This window comes from Elephas maximus, chromosome 18 (genome assembly GCF_024166365.1).
Source record: "Elephas maximus indicus isolate mEleMax1 chromosome 18, mEleMax1 primary haplotype, whole genome shotgun sequence".
In the NCBI taxonomy this organism is placed as follows: domain Eukaryota; kingdom Metazoa; phylum Chordata; class Mammalia; order Proboscidea; family Elephantidae; genus Elephas; species Elephas maximus.
The window spans coordinates 36,631,868-36,653,184 of NC_064836.1; the positions used below are offsets into that span (position 1 = coordinate 36,631,868).

Sequence of the window (21,317 nt, forward strand, 5' to 3'; positions counted from 1 at the left end):
ATGAGAATCAAACATATGTAATTTTGCAAGTATTTTTTAATGGAATTGAACTAAACAAATATAATGAACTGTTATTTTATTATTTCTTATTGCCTTTCTGCTAAATTATATCAGGAGGGTGAGATACACACTTGATTTAAATTTTGTACGTTGATAATAGTTGACGGCGGTGATGAACAATGTTAATGCCTTAAAAATGTTAAAGTGTTAAAATATGTGAGAAATTAATATATTGAAGTTTTTTTTTTTTTTTTTTTTTAATAAGTCCTGTGTAAATAAGGCCTCAAAAAGTTAAGACTCAAATTTGTTCTGCTCCAAGGAAATTTTTAGTAAAATGTGAAAGATTTGTATAATCTGGAGAGAGACAAGAATGTTGAGCAGATCTTTAAAACCTGACTTTTGGAGCCTGCGTGTTTGTTGTTAGTTAAATGTAGGGAGCTTCAGATTCACATAAAATGGAATATGGACGTGGAGCCTATTAACATTGAAATAAGCCTTTGATCAAATGGTAAGAAAGAGACATATTTCATGTTAAGCGTGGATTAAAATGGAAAGCTCTTAATTCTAACTCATGGGCAAAGAACACTTGTTTAGAACAGCAACGAGCAAATAACTTTGCAGGAAAACATTTGATTGCACTTGTCAGGCGATTAAAGTTATTGTATATTGCACCAATAACACCTTTCATTTGGAAATTCCACAAGTTTCTGTAACTACCAAGGATTGTTACTGCCATCTGGCAGGCGAGGAAAAAAACCAGAAAACCAAACCCGTTACCGTTGAGTTGATTCTGACTCGTAGTGACCCTATAGGACTGAGAAGAACTGCCCCATAGAGTTTCCAAGGAACACCTAGTGGATTCAAACTGACGACCTTTTGGTCAGCAGCCGTAGCACTCAACCACTAAGCCACCAGGGTTTCCAGGTGAGGAAAGTGAACACGTAAATAACCCTTTCCAAGTTCACGTAATCAATTAATGGTGGTTTTTTTTTTTTTTTAAAATGCTATTTTCCATAATTTTTAAACTAAAATAAATGACAAAATTCTTTTTGAAAGCAATATTTCAATGTGATGGCTTGGGAAAAATCATTTGTACAATTAATGAAATAAATTTTTAATCAAAGGTATAGAAAAAATCGATTATAAAGACTTTAAATACGTGTATGCAAAAACAAAGAAGTCCTGGTGCCACTAACCTAAAGGTCAGCGGTTCAAACCTACCAGCTGCTCCATGGGAGAAAGATGTGACACTCTGCTCTGGTAAAGATTTACAGCCTTGGAAACACTATGGAGCAGTTCTACTCTGTCCTATAGGGTCATGATGAGTCAGAATCGACTTGACGACAATGAGTTTGGTTTTGGATGCAAAAAGAATCAAAGGAAGTATAGCCTGTTCCAGAGTTTTAGGAGTCAATTTTCTAGCTCACCATTCCCTCCCAGTTCTAAATTGCTTTTCTTGATTGTTTTCTTTTTCTTGTAGCATCTCTCTGATACGCTGATTACTTAATGGATGTTTACCTTTGTGTATACAACTTGAGAATGTTTGTATTGTTGAATGATGCTTCTGTAGCCTTGATTTTAATTGAGCTACAGATGTTTGACTTATGAAAGTAATAACAATCTCATTAGATTCCATGGATGTGTTTGCAATGTAAAAACCTAAGGGCTGAGTAGATAAAGCTTTTTATGGAAAATAAGATTTTTTTTCATTGTAGGAACCAACAAAAAGATAACCAGGCATTTTACAATAACTCTAAATGTTTTGTGACAGCCAGTGTTGCTCAAAAGTTAAATTAGAAGTTTCTTGACAACTTTATTGTTCTCAAATGACAGGAAGATTCATTATAAAGTATACAATGTAAGAATCATGTTATTGTTGTTGTTAAATTTCTGTCCATTCGATTCCGACTCATGGTAATCCCATATGTACAGAGCAGAACTGCTCCATAGGATTTTCAAGGCTGTGACCTTTCAGAAGCAGGTCGCTAGGCCTTTCTTCCGATGCGCCCCTGTGTGGGTTCAGACTCCCAGCCTTTTGACTAGTATTGGACACTTAATCATTTGCACCACTCAGGGACTCCTGGGGTCTGATTTACTTCAGAATGTGAGTTCTTTACCTTTTATGGCCAGACTTAACTTTGAACTACTTGAAAAAACACTTTAAAATACTGAAAAAGTGTGGGTATTGTCTATACTACCTTATTCATAATATTTTTTTCCTTTTTCATTCTTGTAAAAATATATATAACACCATATTTGCCAAGTCAACATTGTTCATGTGTACAATTCAGTGACACCAATTATATTGATCATGTTGTGCAAATATCACCAATATCTGTAGCCAAATTCTCCATCCCCATGAACAGAAACTCAATGCTTCCCAGTGTCCTTTTATTTTTAAAAAAGACTCCTTGCAGGAGTCCTGGCGGTGAAGTGGTTAAGTGCTCGGCTGTTAACTGAAGGGTCTGAGGTTTGAATCCACCAGCCACTCCGTGGGAGAAAGATGTGGCAGTCTGCTTCTATAAAGATTATAGCCTTGGAAACCCCATGGGGCAATTCTGTCTGTCCTGTAGGATCATAGTGAATTAGAATTGACTCAATAGCACTAGGCTTGGTTTTGGTTTCTGGCACCTAGTCTAAGGAAGCAAAGTGCTGTTCTGTAGAGAATGGTGAAACTTGAGAAACAGGCACAGAGTTCACACAGCACAGAGGAATCTTTTGGTGGCTGGATTGGTTAGAAGGGGTTGGTTAGATGTGAAGGGATGGGAGAGGCCTGAAAATTTTGCAAGAGTATCCTTGGGAAAGCACATGTATGAGTATCAATCAATTCTGAATTATTTTTTAAGGGAATAAAGGTGTCGAACAGCCCAGAAGACTAATCTAATTTCTGATGCCTACCTGGAAAGGGAAGCATCCCATGGAATGGCCTTAGTAAGCTTTGCTCCAGACAAATTCTAGTTGAAGACTAATTCCAAAAAACTACAGATTGGTGTTATAAATCTTGGCCTAAGTTTTGAACTGGTGATAATTCAGGCAAAAAGTGTTTTGCTGTTGAGCAACTGGTCAATAGCTTGCTGGCACAACTCTCTTTCCACGGATCTTACACAAAAAATAAATCATGCACTCCACTTTTTTGGTCACTAGAAAGTATTAAAGAAAAGTGTATATTCAGGGAAAATTGGGGCAAAGATAATCCCTTGGTTTCAGACTTCTCACTCTTCATTACCTTTTCCAACCTAAAGGGAAAGCAAAAAGGATTGCATGTCCAGCCTTCAGCTCCTCCTTGACTGATGAGAAATACTAGTTCATAGGTCAGTGATTGTAACTAAGGACAACTATTTGAAAGTTCATGGATTCTAACTCTGTTTATGGTCTGTAGAACAGCTTTCTGATTAAGGAAAGTTCCATACCTATATCATGAGTTCAAATATTATTATTGTGAATAATTTTCATTGCCTTGGTATAATAATTCTAATGATACCTCACATTCTCCCATTTATTCGTATGCAAAATATTAGCCCCATCTTGACTCCTTCATTTCCATCACCCCACACATCCAATTAGTCAACATGTTCTGCCCAGTCTTCCTTCTTTTTATCATCGTACTATCACAACACAAGGTCAGGATCTAATAAACTCTTTTTGGAATAGTAATTGTCTCCAAACTGGCCTTTCTACTCCAGTCTCTCTCTTCTCCAATGAAGCCTCTTTTTTTTTTTTTTTTTTACCTTTTATTTCAGTGCCTTCATTTTTTTCTAGGAATGCTCCTTGCCTTAAAAGTACCTGCTAATTTTACCCAGCATAGAAATTCACCTATCTCTTCTGTTGTTGTTGTTAGGTGTTGTCCAGTTAGTTCTGAGTCATAGGGACCGTATGTACAACAGAATGAATACTGCCCGATCCTGCACCATCCTCACAATTGTTGCTGTGTTTGAGCCCGTTGTTGCAGCCACTTCATTCAATCTACCTTCCTCTTTTTTGCTAATCCTGTACTTTACCAAGCATGATGTCCTTCTTTTGCCACCTGCCATAAAGCCAATACTGAGACAGGGGTAAGGTAACAAGCAACAGGGCTTCATTGTATACCGGCATATGAGAGACAGAGGAATGGGCTCCACCAAAGCCTGTCTGTCTGCTGGAGACTGACTGGAGGGTTTTATAGGGTTAGAGCTTAGGCTTGAAGAATCTGGAGAATGGCAGTTCCCCTTTGAGTGGGCTTGTTGACCTTCTGTGCGTATTCTTAGAGGTCCTTTGATGCCATCCTGCTTTTGGTCATAAGATGGGCCCCCATTTTCTAGTTGTCTCATCCCAGATCTTATTGATAGCTGTTCTGCTTCTCCAAGAGGAACACAGGTTAATTTTAAACCTCGTAGAATCATGGAGAAGGGGAGAGGGAAGGGAGGAAAAAAACTGCAAATCACAAAATCACCAGGGTATGTAAAAGCTAACTACGCAAGCCATGTAGAAACAATGTTACAGCACCCAGGATGTTAGACCCCTATAATCTCTTTCTCATTCTGTCCTTTCACTTCTCCAAGGACTGGTCCCTTCTATAATATGGCCAAAGTATGCAAGACAAAGCCTCACTGTCCTTGCTTCTAAGGAGAGTTCTGGCTGTACTTCTTCCAAGACAAATTTATTAATTCTTCTGGCAGTCCATGGTATAATCAATATTCTTCATCAACACCATAATTCAAATGCATCAATTATTTTTCAGTCTTCCTTATTCACTGTCCAGCTTTCACATGCATGGCTTGGACTAGGTGCACCATAGTGCTCAAGGTGACATCTTGGCATTTTTAAAATGAGCCCTTTTGCAGCATATTTGCTCCAGTGCAATACAATTGAAAGTTGTCAATGATTTCTTTTTATTTGGATCCACAATCTACGCCCATGGAAGCAACCGTCAGGAAATCAAATGAAGTATTGCATTGGGGAAATCTGCTGCAGAAGACCTATCTCTCCTACATTCATAAAATGAAGCCTATATGCCAACCCTCCTCTGGAGGCTTCCATGATTTTCCCATAGATGAGTGATGTTTCACTTCTGTGAGCTCTCACAGTATCTGGAGGGTATGTCCTTGTTAATTTGTGTACCGTGTTATATTAGTGTTAATTGTGTACATGAACTATCTTACCTGGCCAATGATAAGTACTCAGTATATGGTTATTGATTTTTCATTTACTATGTTTCAAGTTCATTGAAGGCATATAATTTATTGACCTACCCTATTTTTATAGCCTAGTACATGCTTATTGAAATAACATGTAGAGAAACAATGTCAAAAGAGTTTAAGTCAAAAGAATATGAGTAAGAGATCGTTTGGAATCTCTGATCCTCTATGGACTTCTTGGTCTGAATCTTAATATGAAGTGGTGGTTTCTCTCTGCCTCCCTGCTAAGGATTCTGTAAAGTTTAGCTACAGAGAAAAATTGCTAGAAAACGGATTGACTTTCACTGTCTATGAACATTGATCTAAGCCTGGGATATACACACATACACAGGTCCTAGACCTACGGTTCAGAGGTTAGATTTATACTATGGGAAGAAGAGATACTACTTTATCCCCAGCCTGTGGACAAACTCTTTCTCCCTCCAAGTCCATGCAGGGTTTTTAAAATATTTATTGTTGCTTCCCATCCATTACCCATTGCAGTTGAGTTGATTCTGGCTCATAGAGACCCTATAGTACTGAATACAGCTGCCCCATAGGGTTTTTTTTTTTTTTTTTCAAATGTATGAACCCCATTGTCATCAAGTTGACTCTGACACACAGTGACCCTATAGGACAGTGTAGAACTACCCCATAGGGTTTCCGAGGCTGTAATCTTTATGCAAGCAGACTGCCACATCTTTCTCTCACAGAGTGGTCAAATTGCTGACCTTTCGATTCATTGCTGAGCACTTAACCACTGTGTCACAGAGCTCCTTTTATCAGATATATAGTTACCAAATATTTTTTCTCATTCTATAGGTTATCTGTTTACTTTCTTGGTAAAGTTCTTTTGTGCACAAAATTTGCGATTTTTTTTTTAATAACTTTTATTAAGCTTCAAGTGAACGTTTACAAATCCAATCAGTCTGTCACATATAAGTTTACATACATCTCACTCCCTACTCCCACTTGCTCTCCCCCTCTTGAGTCAGTCCTTTCTTGACAATTTTGCCAGCTTCCCTCTCTCTCTATCCTCCCATCCCCCCTCCAGACAAGAGTTGCCAACACAATCTCAAGTGTCCACCTGATATAATTAGCTCACTCTTCATCAGCGTCTCTCTCCCACCCGCTGACCAGTCCCTTTCATTTCTGATGAGTTGTCTTCAGGGATGGTTCCTGTCCTGTGTCAACTGAAGGTCTGGGGAGCATGGCCGCCGGGATTCCTCCAGTCTCAGTCAGACCATTAAGTTTGGTCTTTTTATGAGAATTTGGGGTCTGTATCCCACTGATCTCCTGCTCCCTCAGGGGTCCTCTGCTGTGCTCCCTGTCAGGGCAGTCATCGATTGTGGCCGGGCACCAACTAGTTCTTCTGGTCTCAGGATGATGTAGGTCTCTGGTTCACGTGGCCCTTTCTGTCTCTTGGGCTCTTAGTTATCGTGTGACCTTGGTGTTCTTCATTTTCCTTTGCTCCAGGTGGGTTGAGACCAATTGCTGCATCTTAGATGGCCGCTTGTTAGCATTTAAGACCCCAGATGCCACATTTCAAAGTGGGATGCAGAATGATTTCATAATAGAATTATTTTGCCAATTGACTTAGAAGTCCCCGCAAACCATGTTCCCCAGACCCCCGCGCTTGCTCCGCTGACCTTTGAAGCATTCATTTTATCCCGGAAACTTCTTTGCTTTTGGTCCAGTCCAATTGAGCTGACCTTCCATGTATTGAGTGTTGTCTTTCCCTTCACCTAAAGCAGTTCTTATCTACTGATTAATCAATAAAAAACCCTCTCCCACCCTCCCTCCCTCCCCTCCTCGTAACCACAAAAGTATGTGTTCTTCTCAGGTTTACTATTTCTCAAGATCTTATAATAGTGGTCTTATACAATATTTGTCCTTTTGCCTCTGACTCATTTCGCTCAGCATAATGCCTTCCAGGTTCCTCCATGTTATGAAATGTTTCAGAGATTCGTCACTGTTCTTTATCGATGCGTAGTATTCCATTGTGTGAATATACCACAATTTATTTACCCATTCATCCGTTGATGGACACCTTGGTTGCTTCCAACTTTTTGCTATTGTAAACAGAGCTGCAATAAACATGGGTGTGCATGTATCTGTTTGTATGAAGGCTCTTGTATCTCTAGGGTATATTCCTAGGAGTGGGATTTCTGGGTTGTATGGTAGTTCTATTTCTAACTGTTTAAGATAACGCCAGATAGATTTCCAAAGTGGTTGTACCATTTTACATTCCCACCAGCAGTGTATGAGAGTTCCAATCTCTCCGCAGCCTCTCCAACATTTATTATTTTGTGTTTTTTGGATTAATGCCAGCCTTGCTGGTGTGAGATGGAATCTCATCGTAGTTTTAATTTGCATTTCTCTAATGGCTAATGATCGAGAGCATTTTCTCATGTATCTGTTGGCTGCCTGAATATCTTCTTTAGTGAAATGTGTGTTCATATCCTTTGCCCACTTCTTGATTGGGTTGTTTGTCTTTTTGTGGTTGAGTTTTGACAGAATCATGTAGATTTTAGAGATCAGGCGCTGGTTGGAGATGTCATAGCTGAAAATTCTTTCCCAGTCTGTAGGTGGTCTTTTTACTCTTTTGGAGAAGTCTTTAGATGAGCATAGGTGTTTGATTTTTAGGAGCTCCCAGTTATCGGGATTCTCTTCATCATTTTTGGTAATGTTTTGTATTCTGTTTATACCTTGTATTAGGGCTCCTAGGGTTGTCCCAATTTTTTCTTCCATGATCTTTATCGTTTTAGTTTTTATGTTTAGGTCTTTGATCCACTTGGAGTTAGTTTTTGTGCATGGTGTGAGGTATGGGTCCTGTTTCATTTTTTTGCAAAGGGATATCCAGTTATGCCAACACCATTTGTTAAAAAGGCTATCTTTTCCCCAGTTAATTGACACTGGTCCTTTGTCAAATATCAGCTGCTCATACGTGGATGGATCTATGTCTGGGTTCTCAATTCTGTTCCATTGGTCTATGTGTCTGTTGTTGTACCAATACCAGGCTGTTTTGACTACTGTGGCTGTATAATAGGTTCTGAAGTCAGGTAAGGTGAGGCCTCCCACTTTCTTCTTCTTTTTCAGTAGTGCTTTGCTTATCCGGGGGTTCTTTCCCTTCCATATGAAATAGATGGCTTTTGGTAGAATAGACATTTTTACTATGTTAAGTCTTCCTATCCATGAGCAGGGTATGTTTTTCCACTTAAGTATGTCCTTTTGAATTTCTTGTAGTAGAGCTTTGTAGTTTTCTTTGTATAGGTCTTTTACATCCTTGGTAAGATTTATTCCTAAGTATCTTATCTTCTTGGGGGCTACTGTGAATGGTATTGATTTGGTTATTTCCTCTTCAGTGTTCTTTTTGTTGATGTAGAGGAATCCAAGTGATTTTTGTATGTTTATTTTATAACCTGACACTCTGCCAAACTCTTCTATTAGTTTCAGTAGTTTTCTGGAGGACTCCTTAGGGTTTTCTGTGTATATAATCATGTCATCTGCAAATAGTGATAACTTTACTTCTTCCTTGCCAATCCGGATACCTTTTATTTCTTTGTCTAGCCTAATTCCCCTGGCTAAGACTTCCAACACGATGTTGAATAAGAGCGGTGATAAAGGGCATCCTTGTCTGGTTCCCGTTCTCAAGGGAAATGTTTTCAGGTTCTCTCCATTTAGAGTGATATTGGCTGTTGGCTTTGCATAGATGCCCTTTATTATGTTGAGGAATTTTCCTTCAATTCCTATTTTGGTAAGAGTTTTTATCATAAATGGGTGTTGGACTTTGTCAAAAGCCTTTTCTGCATCAATTGATAAGATCATGTGGTTTTTGTCTTTTGTTTTATTTATGTGATGGATTACATTAATGGTTTTTCTGATATTAAACCAGCCTTGCATACCTGGTATAAATCCCACTTGATCAGGGTGAATTATTTTTTTTGATGTGTTGTTGGATTCTATTGGCTAGAATTTTGTTGAGGATTTTTGCATCAATGTTCATGAGGGATATAGGTCTATAATTTTCTTTTTTTGTAATGTCTTTACCTGGTTTTGGTATCAGGGAGATGGTGGCTTCATAGAATGAGTTGGATAGTATTCTGTCATTTTCTATGCTTTGGAATACCTTTAGTAGTAGTGGTGTTAACTCTTCTCTGAAGGTTTGGTAGAACTCTGCAGTGAAGCCGTCTGGGCCAGGGCTTTTTTTTGTTGGGAGTTTTTTGATTACCTTTTCAATCTCTTTTTTTGTTATGGGTCTATTTAGTTGTTCTACTTCTGAATGTGTTAGTTTAGGTAGGTAGTGTTTTTCCAGGAATTCATCCATTTCTTCTAGGTTTTCAAATTTGTTAGAGTACAATTTTTCATAATAATCTGAAATGATTCTTTTCATTTCATTTGGTTCTGTTGTGATGTGGTCCTTCTCATTTCTTATTCGGGTTATTTGTTTCCTTTCCTGTAGTTCTTTAGTCAGTCTAGCCAATGGTTTATCAATTTTGTTAATTTTTTCAAAGAACCAGCTTTTGGCTTTGTTAATTCTTTCAATTGTTTTTCTGTTCTCTAATTCATTTAGTTCAGCTCTAATTTTTATTATTTGTTTTCTTCTGGTGCCTGATGGATTCTTTTGTTGCTCACTTTCTATTTGTTCAAGTTGTAGGGACAGTTCTCTGATTTTGGCTCTTTCTTCTTTTTGTATGTGTGCATTTATTGATATAAATTGGCCTCTGAGCACTGCTTTTGCTGTGTCCCAGAGGTTTTGATAGGAAGTATTTTCATTCTCGTTGCTTTCTATGAATTTCCTTATTCCCTCCTTGATGTCTTCTATAACCCAGTCTTTTTTCAGAAGGGTGTTGTTCGTTTTCCAAGTATTTGATTTCTTTTCCCTAGTTTTTCTGTTATTGATCTCTAGTTTTATTGCCTTGTGGTCTGAGAAGATGCTTTGTAATATTTCGATGTTTTGGATTCTGCAAAGGTTTGTTTTATGACCTAATATGTGGTCTATTCTAGAGAATGTTCCATGTGCGCTAGAAAAAAAAGTATATTTTGCAGCAGTTGGGTGGAGAGTTCTGTATAAGTCAATGAGGTCAAGTTGGTTGATTGTTGTAATTAGATCTTCCGTGTCTCTGTTGAGCTTCTTACTGGATGTCCTGTCCTTCTCCAAAAGTGGTGTGTTGAAGTCTCCTACTATAATTGTGGAGGTATCTATGTCGCTTTTCAATTCTGTTAAAATTTGATTTATGTATCTTGCAGCCCTGTCATTGGGTGCATAAATATTTAATATGGTTATGTCTTCCTGATCAATTATCCCTTTTATCATTATATAGTGTCCTTCTTTATCCTTTGTGGTGGATTTAAGTCTAAAGTCTATTTTGTCAGAAATTAATATTGCTACTCCTCTTCTTTTTTGCTTATTGTTTGCTTGATATACTTTCTTCCATCCTTTGAGTTTTAGTTTGTTTGTGTCTCTAAGTCTAAGGTGTGTCTCTTGTAGGCAGCATATAGATGGATCGTGTTTCTTTATCCAGTCTGTGACTCTCTGTCTCTTTATTGGTGCATTTAGTCCATTTACATTCAGGGTAATTATAGATAAATAAGTTTTTAGTGCTGTCATTTTGATGCTTTTTCATGTGTGTTGTTGACAATTTCATTTTTCCACATACTTTTTTGTGCTGAGGCGTTTTTCTTAGTAAATTGTGAGATCCTCATTTTCATAGTGCTTGACTTTATGTTAGTTGAGTCGTTACGTTTTTCTTGGTTTTTATCTTGAGTTATAGAGTTGTTATACCTTTTTGTGGTTACCTTCTTATTTACCCCTATTTTTCTAAGTAAAAACCTAACTTGTATTGTTCTATATCGCCTTGTATCACTCTCCATATGGCAGTTCAATGCCTCCTGTATTTAGTCCCTCTTTTTGATTATTGTGATCTTTTACCTATTGACTTCCATGATTCCCTGTTATGTGTATTTTTTTTTAATTAATCTTAATTTGTTTGCTTTTGTGATTTCCCTATTTGAGTTGATATCAGGATGTTCTGTTTTGTGACCTTGTGTTGTGCTGATATCTGATATTATTGGTTCTCTGACCAAACAATATCCTTTAGTATTTCTTGTAGCTTTGGTTTGGTTTTTGCAAATTCTCTAAACTTGTGTTTGTCTGTAAATATCTTAATTTCGCCTTCATATTTCAGAGAGAGTTTTGCTGGATATATGATCCTTGGCTGGCAGTTTTTCTCCTTCAGTGTTCTGTATATGTCGTCCCATTCCCTTCTTGCCTGCATGGTTTCTGCTGAGTAGTCTGAACTTATTCTTATTGATTCTCCCTTGAAGGAAACCTTTCTTTTCTCCCTGGCTGCTTTTAAAATTTTCTGTTTATCTTTGGTTTTGGTGAGTTTGATGATAATATGTCCTGGTGTTTTTCTTTTTGGATCAATCTTAAATGGGGTTCGATGAGCATCTTGGATAGATATCCTTTCGTCTTTCATGATGTCAGGGAAGTTTTCTGTCAGGAGTTCTTCAACTATTTTCTCTGTGTTTTCTGTCCCCCCTCCCTGTTCTGGGACTCCAATCACCCGCAGGTTATCCTTCTTGATAGAGTCCCACATAATTCTTAGGGTTTCTTCATTTTTTTTAATTCTTTTATTTGATTTTTTTTCAGCTATGTTGGTGTCGATTCCCTGGTCCTCCAGATGTCCCAGTCTGCATTCTAATTGCTCGAGTCTGCTCCTCTGACTTCCTAGTGCGTTGTCTAATTCTGTTATTTTATTGTTAATCTTTTGGATTTCTACATGTTGTCTCTCTATGGATTCTTGCAACTTATTAATTTTTCCACTATGTTCTTGAATAATCTTTCTGAGTTCTTCAACAGTTTTATCAGTGTGTTCCTTGGCTTTTTCTGCAGTTATCCTAATTTCATTTGTGATATCATTAAGCATTCTGTAAATTAGTTTTTTATATTCTGTATCTGATAATTCCAAGATTGTATCTTCATTTGGGAAAGATTTTGATTCTTTTGTTTGGGGGGTTGGAGAAGCTGTCATGGTCTGCTTCTTTAAGTGGTTTGATATGGATTGTTGTCTCCGAGCCATCACTGGGAAACTAGTTTTTCCAGAAAATCCGCTAAAAAAAAAAATGCAGTCAGATCCCTATCAGAGTTCTCCCTCTGGCTCAGGCTATTCAGATGTTAATGAAGCCGCCTGGGGAGGGTGGGGGAGGGAACAGAGAGATAGGAGAGTAGCACCTCAGAATATAGTCAGAGTTGCTTGTCTTGCTTGGAATGACTATTATATCTGAGACTCCCTCGGGACGCGTCGCCTATGTGTGCTGGCTGTGTGGAGATTGCCCCCGGGGGGTCTGGCCCGCTGGAGTCATGGTCAGATCCTCCGCTTCCAGCCCCACGCCCAGCGTCAAGGCTCCCCTACTGGGACGGTGCACTCTCGACTCCAAAATCAGTCGCTGCCTCCCAGGGACTTCTCGTCCCTCCAGCCGCGTGGCCGTGCCGTCCCCAAGAACCAGTTGGGCCTCCTCCCGGGATTAGTTCAGATGGGTGGAGCAGGTCCCTGTGCTTGTGCCACGACCCAGTGTCCCGGCTGGGACGCTGTTCTCCCTGCTCCAATACCAGTCGCTGCCTCCCAGGGACTTCTCCTACTGGCTGCGTCCCACGCCGCCCGGGCGACCTGGCTTGTCCCCTTCCCGGGGTTAGTTCAGGGGGGTGGAGCAACTCTCCGTGTTTATGCCGTACCTGCGTCCAGTCTAAATCCCTGCGGGACGGTTCCCCGGCTCGGACGCTGCTCTTTCTGCTCCAAGACCAGTCACTGCCTCCCGGGGACTTCTCCTACCGGCTGCGTCCCACGCCGCCCGTGGAACCGGCTGGTCCCCCTCCCGGGGTTAGTTCAGGGGGGTGGAGCCGCTCTCTGTGCTTGTGCCGTACCTGACTGGTACGCTGGCTCCAGGCTCTGGAAACAATCGCTGCTTCCCCGTATTAGTTCGTTCTCCGTCTCTAAATCTGTGTTTGTTGTTCAGGGTTCGTAGATTGTTATGTATGTGATCGATTCACTTGTTTTTCCGTGTCTTTGTTGTAAGAGGGATCCGAGGTAGCGTCTGCCTAGTCCGCCATCTTGGCTCCGCCCCCAAAAACCCCATAGGGTTTTTGAGGAATGCCTGTGGATTTGAACTGTGGACCTTTTGGTTAGCAGCTGTAGCTCTTAACCACTATGCTGCCAGGGTTTCCTACTGCTGTTTAGGTCTGTTTAAATCACTGTGACATAACTGGATAAAAAAAAGTTTAAGTAAAGAAAAGGCAAAAATGGTATGAGATTCTTTATTGTTGAATTTTTATAATGGCTGCCTTCTGTTTATTTGAGACACTATGTTCATGACTGAGTACAATTAAAATGCACTTTTAAATAGGAAAGAATAAATGTTCTCTAAAATAACGAAAAAAAATTTCAATGTAAGCCACTGGAATAAAAAAAAAAATTGAATATTTAAATCACATTAACCAGGAATAATTTAAGTAGAAGAAGATTATAAATTAGGTTTTTAGATTCTGGAACAGTAGCTCAAAGTTGGCTTTCCCAATGCTCTTTCACTATATTTTCATCTGTTTATGTATCAAGCTTTGACAAATAAGCATTAGCAGGTGAGATCAATTTCAAGCAACCATATGGCAACCGGCTGGTACATAAGTTACTCAGGAGTAATATCAACCAGATTAAATAATATTGCCATGATACAACAGCCATCTACATGAAACTGGCTTTGTTTTGCCATCTGTGTAATAAGACAATTTTTAACTGTCTTTAACTCTAGTAGCTTGCTTTTTTGCAAATATTTAAGATCTCGTAAACATAATTAAATAGGAGATGATGTTTTATTCTGTGAGTGTTTATCTCTTCTCAATTCACTAAATTTTAAGGAAGTCTTAAGTAATTTTGTTTCCTCTTACACTGTATGCAATCTATAGCTTTTGCAGGGAAGCCAGGGGTTCTGAAGTCATCTTCATAAAACCAGACTTAGGAGCAATAAAAGTCTTCTAAATGTAAACAAAATTTCTGACAATAGCATCCAGAACGGGGCAGGTTGATAATTTTCTGTTCTTTTCTGAGGTATTTGTATACAGGGAGGAGTGCAGACAGGGTGAGTCACCTTACCGGTTTTCCACCATCGTGCTCTGGGTTTCCAGAATGGCTTTTTGATTTTAACTATTGCAAATACCTAGAGAGTTGGCACCAAAACCAAATCAAACCTGTTGCTGTTGAGTTGATTCCAACTCACAGTGGCCCTATTAAAATATAAATGTAGCAACATAAAATAAAAATAAAACAACTATTTTGAGCGTCTTTTTTAAAATTCTTCATACTATTGCTCTTTTTCAATGGAATGGATGCAGAATTGCTGACTCTGAGGTAAAGTTATTATTTGATAACAGAAGGCCTACAGAGGAACTGTGTACTAAATCCAACGACTGGTGTGAAATCACATGTGATGAAACAGAAACCCAGAGAGGGAAGACAGCCTTGTGATGGCAAAAGCAGAGATTAGAGTGATGCATCTGCAGACCAAGAAGTGCCAAGTGTTGCAGAGAACCACCAGAAGCTAGGAATAAGCAAAGAAGGCTCTCTCCAAAGACCTTCCAAGAAAGGGTGGCTCTGCCAACAACATTGGGGCTGAACTTTTAGATCCAGAACTGTGAGAGAATATACTTCTGTTACTTTCAGCCACCCAGCTTGTTGTAACTTGTTACCACAGACTTAGTTAACTAATAAAAATGAATACTTATTTTATTGGTAAAAATTAGCATGTAACTTTCTATTGATTTATTGATTTATAGGCACTTGGATATGTTCTCCTAAGATTATTGGGGAAAATAAAATTTTTGAGATTTCAGAAGCATGTTTATGAAACCATTCTTTATGCTGGTGTTAGCAAATAAGGGACATTTATATATACCAGCCTTCATATGTGAATGCACCATTGCCGTCATATTGTGTGCGTGTATGTGACAGCTTTTTATGGAAAACAATTCAAAGACCCTTCTCAAAATATTGAAACAGAGTCTTTAAGCACTCAGGTATCTAGTTAATGAAAATATATGTTTTGATGACTAATTTTGCTGGCCCTGAAGATAATTTAACTCACAGTCCTCAAAATTAATTAAAAGGGCTTTTCAGAACTGGGGTTCAAGTATTTTATGTTCACATGGATGGATGATGCACAGCAAGTATAGTTTTTGTAGCTCCAGGCTATTTATGCTATTATTCGGTATGAGCTGTAAAAGTTCCTCCTTTGAATATGAGGCAACACATTTTAAAGGTAGGGTTGCCACATATCTTAAAGGGAAAGACTTAAGAATTCACTGCATAGCCTCATACTCTTGAGATGGGAATGTGATAGTTCAATTCGCTGTAACCCCAGGGGGCAGGCTCAGTACAATGTGATCTGTAAGCTCCCTACCTGCAAAGCCAGAAATATGCACTCAGCTGCTGCACCGTAGGTGGCATAAAATTATACTTTCAGATAACACATCTTCCAGAGATGAATAAGAAGTTATATCCTAAAGACTTATAATTACTTTGTACTTTCATGTACCCACTCATGATCCACTCACCGCAGGTGAGAGACAGTACAACAGACTAAATTCAACAGGCTTTGCATCTAAGTTTCCTTCAGCAGCATGTTTAAAAGTGGTGCCTGACTCAGAAACTTATATAATCTATTATATAGTTTATTGAGACAAAAAGGAGCTCTAGTGGCACAGTGGTTAAGCTCTCGGCTGCTAACTGAAAAGTCAGTGGTTCAAACTCACCAGTCGCTCCGCGATAGAAAGATGCAGCAGTCTGTTTCCGTAAAGATTACAACCTTGGAAAGCCTATGGGGCAGTTCTACTCTGTCCTACAGGGTTACTATGATTAGGAATTAACTCGACGGCAATAGATTTGGTTTGGTATTGAGACAAACACTTGCTGGCCTCTTTCAAAACTTTCCAAAAAAGATTCACAAATGTGACATTCCAATTTTCCAGTTCTTTTACTATATAGCATGCTTAACATCTAAACTGTAAAAAATGTAAAATATAATATTGCCTATGCATTTGTCTTTGGATTGGGGCATATTCAAAACTCAAACCTGTTTCTATCAAGTGAATTTCAACTCATAGTGACCCTATAAGACAGAGTAGAGTTGCCCAATAAGGTTTCCAAGGCTGTAATCTTTGTGGGAGCAGATGCCACATCTTTCTCCCACAGAGCGGTTGGTGGGTTCTTACTGCAGACTTTTTGGTTAGCAGTCGAGTGGTTAACTACTGCACATCTTGCTCTTTTCTCCATCAAATTCATACCAGTGATTATAACTCTTCTAAAATTTTTTTTTCTTTTTTTAATGAGTAAAGTCACAATTTACTGAGGATTTGCTCTATGACAGGCACTGGGTTACTGCTGTATATACATTCTATCACTTAAACTTCGTAGCTACTCTCTGCCTACTCTATTATTTCCGTTTTACAGAAGAGAATATTGAGGCTTAGAAAGGCGAAGCACTTGGCTGGAGTTCTAAAGCAAGGAAATGGTGGAGCTGAAATTTGAACCCACATTTTTCATGTCAAAGCTTGTATTTTTAAATTCTCTTTCCACTCTAATAGAATTTCTTAAGTACATAAAAGTGGTAGATAATAAAAATTAGTGAAATTATACTGATCAGGAATCTAGAAGATAAAAGTAGGGAAAAGTAATAAAGCATAAAATTTGTCCACAAAGCTTGGCATCGCATACGCCGGTAAACGAGCTTCAGTGTTCTAGGGAGAGGTGAGAGCCAACCTTTATTACCACACGTTGGTGATCTGGAAAAGGTGCTTTATGTCTGGGAGTGTTGATTTGGCGCTTTTCATTTTGAAGTAACATGAACTTACATCTAGCAAAGTCATTAGAGAAGACTCCATAATTATATCTTTCAAAAACACAGAAGTAAAACCATGCAATTAAAAACATGCCAGTTGCCATTAAGTCGTTTCCAACTCGTGGTGACCCCACGTGTGTCAGAGGAGAACTGTGCTCCGCAGAGTTTTCAGTGGCTGATTTTTGAGAAGTGGGTCCTCAGAACTTTCTCCTGAGGTGCCTCTGTGTGGACTTGAACCACCAGCCTTCTGGGTAGCAGTTGAGTGTGTTAACCACTGCACCACCCAGGGACTCCAAAAAACATTAAGAAAACTTGGAGTCACAATGTTATCTTGGTCAAAGAGACTGTTTGAAAAGATGAAAAAACACTATAAATGTTTTCTGTTTTGTATCTAACCTTGCTTATTAAATCATTACTAGGCTCATTTTATTTTTCTCTAAGTATTTAGAAATAATTCCAAGGTGAAGAGTAAAAATTATATTTTCTTTCATCATCATGTCATCAAAATTAGAGATTATTCTTTTTATGTGTGGATATTATAGTTCTTGCCAGAAATAAAAAGCTGAAAAAAAGCATAGATGGGGAAAAGAAAAGCCAAGGCGTCATGGTACCAACAGTAATAATATGGTGACAGGATCAATGACATCTAGGTTCTGTGGGCAGGTGCAGTTATCTCAAATTGCCAGGCTCACGACTGAATTACAATCTCGGCTGAACATAGTACTTAAGTCCTAGAAACTCCACAGGAGTTCTGTACTCTGTTAAGTATTAGGAAAGGGAGCCACATAATTTCTTGCAATATGGAGAATCACACACACACACATATACACATCATTTTATAATATGGATATGGGTTTATTTTGAATGTTAAAAAAAAATCAGAGGAGGAAACTTAAGTTCAATGAAAGATCTCTAAATTTTGCTTCAGGACAAGGCCCTCTTTCCAAGGTTCCTCTACGTTTTAGGTCAAAAGTATGTACAGGTCGGTGGTTTCCAGGGAATGGGCCAGGAAAAGAGAGGAGGAAGAGGAAAAGATTCAAAGGGACATGAGGAAACTTTTGGGGATGCTTGGATTTTTTTTTTTTTGGATATGTTCATTGTCTTGATTTTGGTGATGGTTTCATGGGTGTCTGAAACTGTTGAGCTGGTTCTGCCTCATGCCAATCCTTTGTATTGCAGAGCAGAACTGCTCTTTCGGGTTTTCTTGGCTGTAATCTTTATGGAAGCAGATCATTAGGGCTTTCTTTCATGGTGCCACTGGGTGGGCTTGAACTGCCAGCCATTTTAGTTTAGTATCAAGTGCAAACTGTTGTCTCCACCCAGGGACCTCATGGGTATATCCAAACCCAAAAAAACCCATTGCCATGGAGTGGATTCTGACTATAGTGACCCCCTACAGTACAGAGTAGAACTGCCCTATGTGGTTTCCAAGGAGCGGCTGGTGGATTCGAACTGCCAACCTTTTGGTTAGCTGCCAGGCTCCTAACCACTGCACCACCAGGGCTACCACAGGTGTATACATATGTCAAATTTTCTCAAATTTTACATTTTAAATATTTGAAATATATCGTGTGTCAGTTATACCTCCATGAAGCTGTTTTTAAAAAACCACGTAAGAAGTATGGCAGATAAACTGACTGCATTTTTAGGTGTAGCCTAATCTGTCTTTGTATATGTAAGACAGAGGACATGTGTCCATAGATCCTACCTGTGCCCTCCAATGATGTTATAATTTGTCTTCGTATGCCTGTCTCGCCAGCTGGATGAGTGGGCATTTTGAGGTCTTAAAACACTAGCACATGGCCAAGTAAAACACACTAGAAATACAATTGCGTGTGTAGTATGCTAGGTGATAACACCAACCCTTTATGTTTACACAGCATTTCAAAATTTCTAAAGGCTTTTATATCTGTTGCCTTATTTGGCACCTTCACAGCATCCCTGTGAGGAAGTTAATTATTTCCATTTTTCCAGATAAAGCAATAGAAGTTTAGAAGATTCAAAAGACTTCCCAAAGTCGTAATGTTGGGTGTACTTATTGTTTTACTCACAGTAAAATCCATATGGATGAGGTTACTCTCTCTTATACTCTCAGCTTGACATTGAAATTCAGTCCAGCCAATGGGATTATTCACTAGTAATACGATCTGTGTGCATCTGTGCCCCCAAATAATATTTTCTGTATATTTAATCTTTTATCTTAGGTGAATAACAACAACAAATTAACAAAAAATGAAAGCAGGCTTGTTATCCCACTTGAATAGCTTGTCATTGTGCCAGAATATTAAAATGGGGCCCATGCTGCCTCATTTGTTTGTAAGCAATAAAATTGACTGTTTCTTGGCTCAGGAAGTTGGGAATCCAAAAGGTTGCACCTGATGCAGACAATGTTACCAGCATGGATCTATCTGTCTCTTTCCTTTTCTTTGGTCTGTTTCATTGTAGTCACAGCATGGGTACCTGTACCTCAATACCTATGATTTGTAGCATCCTCATACCTATGATTTCAAAGGAAAAAAAAGGAAAATTATTTCTGCCACAATATATCATTATTCTCCCGAAGGATTTGCCTGGATATTTTTGCTTGGTCCTACTCTAGTTCCAAGCTTTTGCTCCCTCTACAGTACTGTGGGGAGTATGGACAAGGCCACACTTTTGTTTTATTTTTAACTTTTTACTTTGATATAATTTTAGGCAAGGAAGAGTTGCCAAGATAGAACCAAGAGTTCCAAATATCTTTCACTCAACTTCCCAAAATGGTAATATCGCACATGTCAAAACTAAGAGATTAACATTGATGCAATATTTTTAACTGAACTACAGAATTTTTTGAGAGTTTCCAAGCTTTCCAGAGGTTCTATTTCTATTTCAGAATCCAATCCTAGATTCCACATTGCATTTAATCATCTTTCTGTTACCCATTACCATCGAGTCTATTCCGGCTCACAGAAAGCCTGTAGGACAGAGTAGAACTGCCCCATACAGTTTCCAAGAAGCACCTGGTGGATTTGAACTGCCAACCTTTTCGTTAGTGGCTGTAGCTCTTAATGACTATGCCACCAGGATTTCTGTTGTATCCTCTAATCTGTGAGAGTTTATTTGTCTATTCTCTTCTTTCATGAGTTTTGAGGACTGCTGGTCATATGCTTCGTAGAATACCCCCAGCTGGGGTTTTCTAACATTTTCTCATAATTGGACAGAAGTTATGGGCTTTGAGGAAGAATAATAGAAAGGTGCCCTGCGCTTCTCTTTACATCGTATCAGGGTTGCATAGCAACCTGAATTACACGGGTAATGTTAGTCTTGATCACTCAGGTAGGGTGTCAACCTGGATTCTCCTCTGTAAAAGTTATGTTTTTTCCCTTTCCGTACTCTGTTCCAGAGGTCTACAAACTTCTGTAAAAAGCTAGATAGTAAATATTTTAGGCTTTGTGTTCCATATGGTCTCTATCACAACTGGTTAACTCCGCACTTACAGCAGGACACAGCCATAAAAAAAAAAAAATAGAGAACACATAAACACACACTGCAATGCTTTTGGCTTGGTCCTACTATTCCGGTGTGTGTTTCAATAAAACCAGCTGATCTCTGCTATATTTAGGAGAGAAGACTCGCCAAGTCCAGCCCACACTTAAGGGGAAGGGAATTAAACTCTACCTCCTGGAGGGAGGAGTATCAAAGAATTTGTGGCCATATGCTAAAACCACCACAGTGATTAAAAGTGTTTTGATAGATACTTGAAGGCTATGCAAATGACTTCTTTGTCCTCAACGTTTCTTCCACTAATTTTAACATTTATCCATGGATGTTGCTGGAAGCAATGATTATTGTACTGTTTTAATGGTGATTTATTTCCCTCACGGCTTTTATGTTTATTAATTAGACTTCTTCTATAAGGAAGAGTTTACCGGTCCTCTTAATTAATTAATTTATTTTTTCCTCATCATTTATTTATACCAGTATGGATTCATAGATATTTATTTTATTTCTTGGGAAGTGACCCAATACAACTTTATTTTATTGTTCACATTGTTATGGCTTTCACCATTGGGAATTCTTCTAGGCTGGCTCTTTGTCCCTTGACATGCCCCCATCCTTTTGTTTAGCTACTAAAGGTGCATCTTAACTTTTGCCTGCCCTAGTGCTCAAGTCAGCCATTTTCCCAAGGAGCACCAATTCCTTCTGTTGGGGAATGGTATGTAGCATCCAAGATCTGGAATCTCATTATGCTCATTGCTACTGTGGTGTCACAGCTTCTAAGCCCTGGATAGAGCT

General features: G+C 38.8%; 1 non-coding gene across 1 annotated transcript; it reads right to left on the reverse strand.

Moving 5' to 3' along the window:
- Positions 1-263: 263 nt before the first annotated feature.
- LOC126061863 (U5 spliceosomal RNA) lies at positions 264-374 on the reverse strand. Its single transcript, XR_007513912.1, has one exon. It is a non-coding gene; the product is annotated as a U5 spliceosomal RNA (small nuclear RNA).
- Positions 375-21,317: the final 20,943 nt, after the last annotated feature.